Source organism: Ochotona curzoniae, unplaced genomic scaffold, assembly GCF_017591425.1.
Source record: "Ochotona curzoniae isolate NIBS_2020 unplaced genomic scaffold, NIBS_Ocur_1.0 scaffold_4701, whole genome shotgun sequence".
Classification (NCBI taxonomy): Eukaryota; Metazoa; Chordata; class Mammalia; order Lagomorpha; family Ochotonidae; genus Ochotona; species Ochotona curzoniae.
In genome coordinates, this window is record NW_024467122.1 from 52,494,879 (window position 1) to 52,504,312 (window position 9,434).

Below are 9,434 nucleotides of genomic sequence, written 5' to 3' on the forward strand. Positions count from 1 at the left end.
AGGCGCAACCTCCCTGCTGGTGCTGCCGCCTGCCTCCGATCCCCAGTTGCTCGCACCGCGTGGACCGCCAAGCTATTGCTTCCCGAGCGACAAGCAACTGCCTGGAGATATCCACTATTTTCTGTCGTGTCGTTCACACCCGCAGAACAGCCCTCAAACCAACACCCTCCCCTCCGGCTCACTGCCCCAGCCGGCCCGTGCGACCCTGGTGGCAGCTAGCGGCCCGCCCGCAGTACTCCCTTCTAGCCTCCGCCGGGTTTCATTGTCAGTCAGATTAGTGGCAGAATGAGAACAGACAAGTCAATAAATCAAGTCTAGAAACGGCTCCCTTGTTCCCCAGCGCTAATGCGAGAAATGCTGGGTATTGTCCTAGAACTACGGCCCCTATGTCAGCGCCAGCGTGCGCCTCACCTCACCGACCCTGCTTCAGGACCTCCCCACTCCCAGGCCGCCACTGTTTCTGAGGTAGCACGGAGGCACCTGAGGACCCAGAGGGAAGGGAGTTCAAAGCCTGTAGAGAAGGGCCTGAGGGCTACACGCAGTCTGCTAGGATTTCCCAGGGTCACAGGTCTCCAAAGGCTTGGCTGAGTCTCCATTTGGTGCAAATCGAAGCAATTGTTCCCGGACTTGAATGTGAACACACATTTCCTGGGGATCTTATAAATTGCAGGGTCTGATTCTGGGGTACAGGTCCAGACTTTAGTTCTGATAGGCTCCTGGGGCACGATAATGGAGGTGCCCTGCACCTCAACCTCCAACCACCTGCCACACTTGAAAAGCAGGACTATACGAGGCATTGGTGTTACAGTGCCTGGCCTCCTGAAGCACAATAAAAACATAAACATCTGTGTCAATCAGTGGATTCTGCAGGGACTTCATCGTGCTTAGAATGGCGAGATTGGCAGCAATTCATAACTGTTGAACTATCAAAACCACTTGAGCAAGACCCTCGGAGCGCATATCAGGGATCTGGGATGAGTGTGAGACTGGGTGGGGCTTCTCCCTTTATCTCCCCATTTACCCAGATACAGGAAAAAAAAGAGAGAGAGAATGTGGAAAGAATAGTCTTACCCAATTTCCTGTAGCCCTTGAACCTTTGTGCCCTAATTAACCATGTAAAGATTGTCAAAAATAAAGAAAAAAAAAGAAAAAACATAAACATGTTTGTTATGTGTGCAGCGTTTACAACTGACTGATGCAGAGCTGGACACAGAGAATGGTCCAGCTGTTCCATCGAGGGGGATGTTGGGGCATGGACACAGGAGGTCCCTGAGCAGACTAACCGGGCTTCCTTTGGCTGCATATTTGACCCTTTCCTAGAAAGGAAAACATTGGCAGTTTTGTGAGGTTTAAGGGAGGTGATGGATAGGGATGCGCTTTGGAAGCTGTGGAATGCTTACGAGGGAAGGTGTCATATGAGGCCCTGTGTTTAAGAATGTGGAGTTCAACTGCTGACAGCTCAGAGGAATGGAATCAATGCCCGGAAATCTGCAGGAGCATGCAGGAGGGAGACTGGAGCCAGGAAGATGAAGCAAACGGGTGAGAGGGCGTTCCAAGCCAGGTCAGCCAACAGAGGTGGGAAGCTGCGCTCCTTCAACCAGGCAAAGAGTAGGGATACTGTTGGACAGGAAAGAGGGCGTCTTAGAGGGAGGGCTCAAGGGATCCTTTAAAAGTTGCAGTGCCTTTAAGCACCATGCACTTCCTCCTACTTTACCACACAGGTCAAGGATCCAACAGCAGAACAGCTTGGATTTTGGAATCTGGAATGAGGGACGCTAACAGCAAGTGTTGATGTACTTTCCCTCCGGCCTTAGTGTGAACTCTTGGAAGCACAGGGGCCAGGCAGACTGAAAATAATCCAAGGGGCAAGGAAGGCGGCCACAGCAGGGCTCCCTTGAGGTTTGGGTGGTGTTTGCTAGAGCCACATTCTTTTTTTTAAAGATTTATTTATTTTTGATTGCAAAGTCAGATATACAGAGAGGAAGACAGAGAGGAAGACCTTCCAGCCAATGATTCACTCCCTTAGTGACTGCAATGGCCAGTAGATCTGAAGCCAGGACCCACGTGGGCCATGCTGGGAGCAGGGCTACCAGGATTAGAACCAGCACACCGGACCATAGAGCCACATTCTTATAATTGAGATTCTGTGTGGCAGCAGGGACAACCTTGTCACTTAGTGCTGAGCCTCTTGCCTGGTGCTGGCCTACCAACTGCCAAAGTGAAAAGGGTAGCTTCCCATTAGTTTTGTATTGCCTTCATTGTACACAGTTTTTATGTCTTCATTTTTTAAATCTAATGTTCTATGATTATTTCCTGGTTTTGTTAAAAACTTATTTTGGAAAAAATCTTTTTTTAAAGATTTATTTTTATTGGAATGGCAAATATACACAGAGGAAGAGACAGAGAGGAACCTTTTCTGTCCAATGTTTCACTCCCGAAGCAGCTTCAATGGTCAGAGTTGCACTGATCTGAAGCCAGGAGCCCAGAGCCTCTTCTGGGTCTCCCATGCGGGTGCAGGGTCCCAAGGCTTTGGGCTGTCCTTGACTGCTTTCCCATGCCACAAGCAGGGAGCTGGATGGGAAGCGGGGCTAGCGGGATTAGAACTAGCATCCATATGGGATCCTGGCATGTGCAAGGAAAGGACTTTAGCCACTAGCCTGCTGTGCTGGGTCCTGGAAAAAAATCTTAATCCTACAGAAAAATTACAAGAAACTACAGTGGAAACCTGTATGTTCTTCACCTAGATTCACTATATATATTTTTTAATTTTATTTTGCTTCACCATTTGATACAAAGAATAATTTCATGATGTTTTACTTAAAAATATGCTAAAAAGTATTTCCTAAGGACAAGAAATTCTGTGGCCTAGTGTGTGTTGGCTCAGTGGCTAAATCCTCCACCCTACAAGCACCCATATGGACACCAATTAACCCCAGCTGCTCCACTTCCCAACCAGCTCCATACTTGTGGCCTGGGAAACAGTACAGGATGACCCAAAACCTTGGGACCCTGCTGCCACTTAAGAAACCTGGAAAAAGTTCCTGGCTCCTGGCTTTGGATATTCTCAGTTCTGGCTGTTGGTGGCCATTTGGGGAGTAAACCAGCAGATGAAAGATCTGTCTCTCCTTTCCATTAATCTGATCTGCCTTTCCAATAATAAAAAAAAAAAATCTATTAAAAAAAGAGGGAGCTGGGCCCGGCGCGGTGGCGCAAGTGGTTAAAGGTCCTCACCTTGCACGCCCGGGATCCCATATGGGCGCCGGTTCTAATCCCGGCAGCCCCGCTTCCCTTCCAGCTCCCTGCTTGTGGCCTGGGAAAGCAGTCGAGGACAGCCCAAAGCTTTGGGAACCTGCACCCGTGTGGGAGACCCGGAAGAGGCTCCTGGCTTCGGATCGGCCCGTTGCGCTCACTTGGGGAGTGAATCATCGGATGGAAGATCTTCCTCTCTGTCTCTCCTCTCTGTATATCCGCCTTTCCAATGAAAAAATAATAAAAATAAATCTTTAAAAAAAAAAAAAAAAAAAAGAGGGAGTTGAACCCAGCGACATAGCATAGCGGTTAAAGTCCTTGCCTTGAATGTGCTGGGATCCCATATGGGCACTGGTTCTATTCCTCTTTGTTTCTCCTCCTCTCTGTATACCTGCCTTTCCAATAAAAATAAATAAATCTTTTAAAAAAAGTAACTCTCTGGGATCTTAAGATCATTATCACAGGAGAGTTAGCATATTTAATAGTGTTGTATGTCCTGTGTTTCCACTTTTTTCAAGAATGTCTTATACTTTGTATGTGTGTGATTCCAATTCAATCAAAGTTCCCATTGCATTTGTTTGTTAAATTTCTTTAGTCTATCCCATTTTAGTTTTTTAACTGTTCATTTTTGAAAAGCCAGGAGACAAAGAAAGAATTCTTTCATTAGCAGATTCAGTCCCCACATGCCTGCAGCGTCCAGGAGTGGGCCTTGCTGAAGACTGGAGAAATCAGAAGTGGGGGAGCGAGGACTCAAATCAGGCAATCTGACTTGACATCTGGCATTCCAAATGGTGACTTAAAGCCCTTCTTTGGTTTCCTTTAACCTTGAACACTTCCCTACTCTTTTTTTTTTTAAAGATTTATTTTTTATTATTTTTTTATTGGAAAGGCGGATATACAGAGAGGAGAGACAGAGAGGAAGATCTTCCATCCAATGATTCACTCCCCAAGTGAGCGCAACGGTCGATACTATGCCGATCCGAAGCCAGGAGCCTCTTCCAGGTCTCCCATGCGGGTGCAGGTTCCCAAAGCCTTGGGCCGTCCTCGACTGCCTTCCCGGGCCACAGGCAGGGAGCTGGAAGGGAAGCGGGGCTGCCGGGATAGAACCGGCACCCATATGGGATCCCGGGCATGCAAGGCGAGGACCTTAACCACTGCGCCACCACGCCGGGCCCTTCCCTACTCTTTTGTTGCTAGTTTTTCATTTAATGTGCTGCTTTTAAAGTTTCCGGGCCAATTGTCACTTAGAACATCTCACATTCTGGGTTTCCCCATGAGTCTTCATGGCTAAGTTCAACTGAAACATTTCTGAAAAGACCACCGCATAGGGAATGTTGTGGGTTTACCTGTAAACACACTGGTCCCTTTATTGATGATGCTAAACTTGATCGCTTGCTCACAAGTTGGAGTCCACCAGATCGTTCCACTTGATGATTTGAAAGGCAGAGATACGTAAACGGGCACAGACACAGAGATCTTCCATTGATTGGCTCACTCCCAGATGCCAGGGGGCCCAAGCCAGGAGGCAGGAACTTGCCCACATGGGTAGAAGGGAGGCAAGTACTTGAGCCATCACTCGCTGCCTTCCAGTGCAGGGTCTGCATTAGAAGAAAAGCAGGCACTCTGTTGTGGAGTGTCAGCAGGGTCTTGTTTTGCTAAATGCCCACCTTCATTATTCTTTCTGATACTCAAATTATCTCAGATGTGGCCGATGGGAATCCTTTCAAGACATCCCTGTGTCCTTTGGTATTATCATTTAAAAAAATATTTGGAAGAGTTTACACAGAGAGAGAGTCTTCCATCTGCCAATTCACTCCACAAATAGTCACAATGGCCAGAGCTGGACCTGTCCAAAGCCAGGAGCCAGAGCTTCTTCCTGTTCTTCCACATGGGTGCATCCTCAGCTGCTTTCTCAGGCACGTTAGCAGGACGCTGGATTGGGAATGGAGCATCTGGGACTCACCTTGTACCCTTATGAGATGCTAGCATTGACAGCCCTAGATTTATTTGAAAGGTAGAATGACAGAGAAAAGAGAAGAGATAGATATCTTTCTTTCACATTGCTGGGGCAGGAGCTGGACCATGCTGAAGCCAGGAGCCTGGTAGAGTGTCCAGGTCTCCCATATGGGTGACAGGGCCAAAGCCCTTGGACCATCTTCCTCTGCTTTCCAGAGAACACTGGACTGAGTGCCTTTAGATGAGGCCACATCTTCAAAGACCACCCTATGCTCTAGGACTCCTTTAGATGTCAGGGCAGTTTCTTTATCACCAGCTTTCACCATTTTTTTTCCTGCTTAGAAGAAGAGTTAAGAGAGCAAAGAGGAAGGTGGAATATTTCTCCTGTGTATGTCTCTGTGAAGAACAGGGAGAGCTAGAGAAGGAAGAAAGAGAGATCTAGAAGTTACTAGAAAAATGGACAAGTGTCTTCTCCATTTTAATTGAAACAATTTCTGTTGTATATGAAACTGATATTGTTCTGCACTAGACACACCTTGTAATATACAGCCCCAAAGCAAACCTGGCCACTTCACACATTTCTTCATAAGATGCCTCCTGTTCAAATGCTTATGCAAACACACGCAAGACTCAGTCCTGCCTTCCAGCTTGGATTTCCTAATCCTGGCCATTGTGACTTACACGGGATCCTGTCGGGTGATGGGGGTAGAACCCTCTTCCAAATTCAAGATGCTACCCTGCCCTCCCAACCTGAAATCAAAGCATTGCTGCTTCCTGACAGAACCTAGGCTCCGTCCATTTTACAAGGACACAGAAAAGAGTCCCTCTCCCCGCTTTAATCAGTTCCGGTTGTCCCCTAACCTCCCCAGCCAGGAATCAGGCTTTGGTGATTCACTCAGGTACCGGAACTTTTCCCCATAAAAGAGGATTGCCTTTTCTTGACATCTGTCATCTCACACATCACTGTGAGGGGTGGGTGGAGAAAGAAGAGACTGGGTTTTATGCAGGAAGCAAAGATGAATATTTTTACATAAACCATTATATACTTAAATATCAGATCATACAGGTTATGGGAAGTTAGATGGAAGGAACCTTACTTCTTTCACTACTGTCAATATATTTACTGAATTTTTTAAAATGCAAGAAAAAAAAATCCCAATATCGCAAGGTCACAGAGGCTCTGACTTGCTTGTGTGGAACGATTAATACATGGATTTTCCGGAGGAAAGGATTACAACCATTTGATCTGAGGCTGTGTTAAGAGGAGTAAATGGGAATTCCTCGGGGTTAGCAGTCTTATAGATTGCTCGATTTTCAGGCAAGAAAACAGCTGCTTCGGGAAGGAGCAGCACAAAAAAAGGTAGACCCCTTGCCGTGCCATTGTTGCCACAATGCCGTGACTCGGATTCGAACCGAGGTTGCTGCGGCCACAACGCAGAGTACTAACCACTATACGATCACGGCGAGCTACCGGGGACCTGAGGAGACTGCCGTTCCGATTGTCCCTTTCAGCAGTCATAGGCCGGCCCAGTTCGCGTCACTCGGTGACCCACTCTAGAGGCGGGGCTCCGGTCGGACGGGAGGCCGCAGGACGCGCAGGCGCACTGTACTCGCCCGGGCTTGAATTCGCGCCAGCCAGCGGCCACGGCGGTGCGCGGTGGGCGGTGGGCGGTGGGCGCGGTAGGAGTTTGGGGAACGCTGAGTTTGGGGTCGCTCGTGTTCCAGAAAACCCTTCCGGGTTCCCGGGCCTGCGGGGGCGTTCCTCAAGGCTTCTCCTAACCGACTGCCCGACGTTTCTGAGGGCTTCGCGGCCCCTGAGCGCGGCGGGCTGCGCTCCCCGCCGCAGCCTCTGCTCCCCGTCCTGGCCTCCTGAGCGGCCTCCTGGGCAGCGGCAGGCTCCCTCGAATCCTGCAGTGCTGTCGCCGAGGCCGCGGTGGCCAGAGGCCGTTCGCCATGCTGGGGAGATGCCAGTGTGCCCTTACTAGTGAATCCCGGGCAGCCGCCTGCTCTTGGCGTCGTCCGTTCCCAGCGGCCTTCCCTCAGGGCGCCCACCGCCCCCCATGCCCACTCCCCATCAGGCCACAGCCTTCCCGCACCGTGACCGGGGGTCGGCATGCGTGCCTTTTTAGGACTTGCCAGCTGGGATGATCCTGTCTGTCGCCCAGATTCCCATTCTGTTTGCAAGAGCGACCTCAGAGGCCGTTTCACCATCTCGCCCTAAGGATTGCAGTCTGCCTGCAGAGCTTCCAGGGGAGGCAACGCACAGATCTCTGACAGCATTTTTCATCCTGGCCAGAGCTCCGTGCTGCGTGTTTCTCCGAGAATTGTTCACAGGACCCACAGTAACCAGAGGCCTAGATCCTTCGGAAATCCTATTTAGCAAAAGCTGACTAAACGTCGTACCCGCCGCGGCCACAACCGGTTCTGAGTCTATTTCCGAAGGACTTAAAAAAAAAAAAAGTGAACCCTCTTGCCGTGCCATTGTTGCCACAATGCCGTGACTCGGATTCGAACCGAGGTTGCTGCGGCCACAACGCAGAGTACTAACCACTATACGATCACGGCGAGCTACCGAGGGCCGGTGGCTGAGGCCGCTCCGCAGCGCTCTTGACTGTTGCAAGCTCCGCCCCTTTGTTGCGTCATCCACTCAGTGCTTGTCTCTGCTCCTCTCCGACCTCGCAGGTTCAGTGTTCTCTTGTAGGTTGTCAGTTCAGGTCCGCCCTTGCATGCATTCCCCGAAGTGGAGGCTGCGCCGGGCTGTGGGTCAGGATTGCTTCCCGGAAAGCGCGAAGGCACAGCCCTAGTGCCGGCCAGACGTCGTCCGGTGGCGGGATAGCGGCCCCGGCCTCCGCCGACGAGCCCGGCGGGGTTCGGGTCAGCACCGGCCTGACGCGCCCCTGCAGGGCTTGTTTAGTTTCCAAAGCGCCTTCCGCCCCGTGTGTTCGCTGCGGAGCCCTGCCGGATCTTTCGGCCGGGGAGTCCACAGCACCCTGACCCCTTTCTGGGATCAGGCCGAGGACAGAGCTGGCACAGCCGGGGCAAGGCTGGACGGCGGCCGCCTTCCTGATGGAGACGCTGCCCGGCCACCCGGCTCCTGTGGCGTCCCGGTAGCTCGCCGTGATCGTATAGTGGTTAGTACTCTGCGTTGTGGCCGCAGCAACCTCGGTTCGAATCCGAGTCACGGCATTGTGGCAACAATGGCACGGCAAGGGCGTCCTCTTTTTTTTTTTTTGTTTGTTTAGATCTGCAAGGTTGGAATGGTGCTAAATTCCTTGTTAGGTTTCAGGTCAAGGCACCGGTTAGGACACTTATCATACGTGAATATAGTGGATTGAACTTTTGCGTTTTAATGTATTCATCTGCTAATGAACTAGCCAGCCTCCATATTCGTTTAATAATTCTATTTGGCGATATATTCTGTGTAGTACATTGGCTGGTATAAAGGCATGTTGGGTTCCCTAAAAAGCTTCAAACTGGCTAAAACTCATTATTGGCCCTAAGGTCCTGGGACCAAAGGGGTTATAGCAAAAACGTGTGAGCCTTGATTTAGGATTTGAAGGGCATGGAATGGTCAAAGCACTGAACCATTCTTGGTTCAGATCCTGTGACAAGCCACAAAGGACCACACAGACGGTGTTGTTTGCTTACAGGCACTGTGAGGGGTCACTGTAAGTGGTTTGTGGCCCCAGTCCCCATAACCTCTAGGTGACTAGCTATTTCCTCCTGGAGGCTGATTTGCCTCAGATTCAGTAATTTTTGTTGGCTTGTTTTATGTGCACTTAAAAAAAAATCCCTAATTCAAGAAATGCAGATCTGTGGTATACCATTAAGGCTAAACGAAAGTGAGCTTTGGATGTGGCTTCCAGGCAGCTCCTGGCGGCCATCTCACTGTCAGTGCGGGAAATGAGGAGGAATGCGTGCAAAAGAAGCCTCTTCAGCGCCTCCCAGAGGACTTGGGGTGGCAAAGCAAGTCAGGAAGCAAGCACTCCTGGGAGACAGGGACATTCCACTGGGTCGTGTCTCTACCCACAAGCCATCAGAACACTTAAAAAAAATTTTTTTTTTGGATGATGTTTCCATAGTTGATCAGCATAGGGAAGGATCCAGAATTAGCGGAAAGTGGGTGAGACAGTTGTTTCCAAATTTTATTTTTCTTCTTCCTGTATCTGGGGGAAGGGGAAAATGAGAAGCCACACCCAGCCTCCCAACCGCCCCAGTACCTGGGGATG

At 50.0% G+C, this 9,434-nt stretch overlaps 3 non-coding genes across 3 annotated transcripts; 1 reads left to right on the forward strand and 2 right to left on the reverse strand.

Annotated features, from left to right (window-relative positions):
• Nucleotides 1-6,597: 6,597 nt before the first annotated feature.
• Nucleotides 6,598-6,669, reverse strand: TRNAH-GUG. Its single transcript has one exon. It is a non-coding gene; the product is annotated as a tRNA-His (tRNA).
• Nucleotides 6,670-7,698: 1,029 nt separating this feature from the next.
• TRNAH-GUG lies at nucleotides 7,699-7,770 on the reverse strand. The gene has a single exon. It is a non-coding gene; the product is annotated as a tRNA-His (tRNA).
• Nucleotides 7,771-8,319: 549 nt separating this feature from the next.
• TRNAH-GUG lies at nucleotides 8,320-8,391 on the forward strand. The gene has a single exon. It is a non-coding gene; the product is annotated as a tRNA-His (tRNA).
• Nucleotides 8,392-9,434: the final 1,043 nt, after the last annotated feature.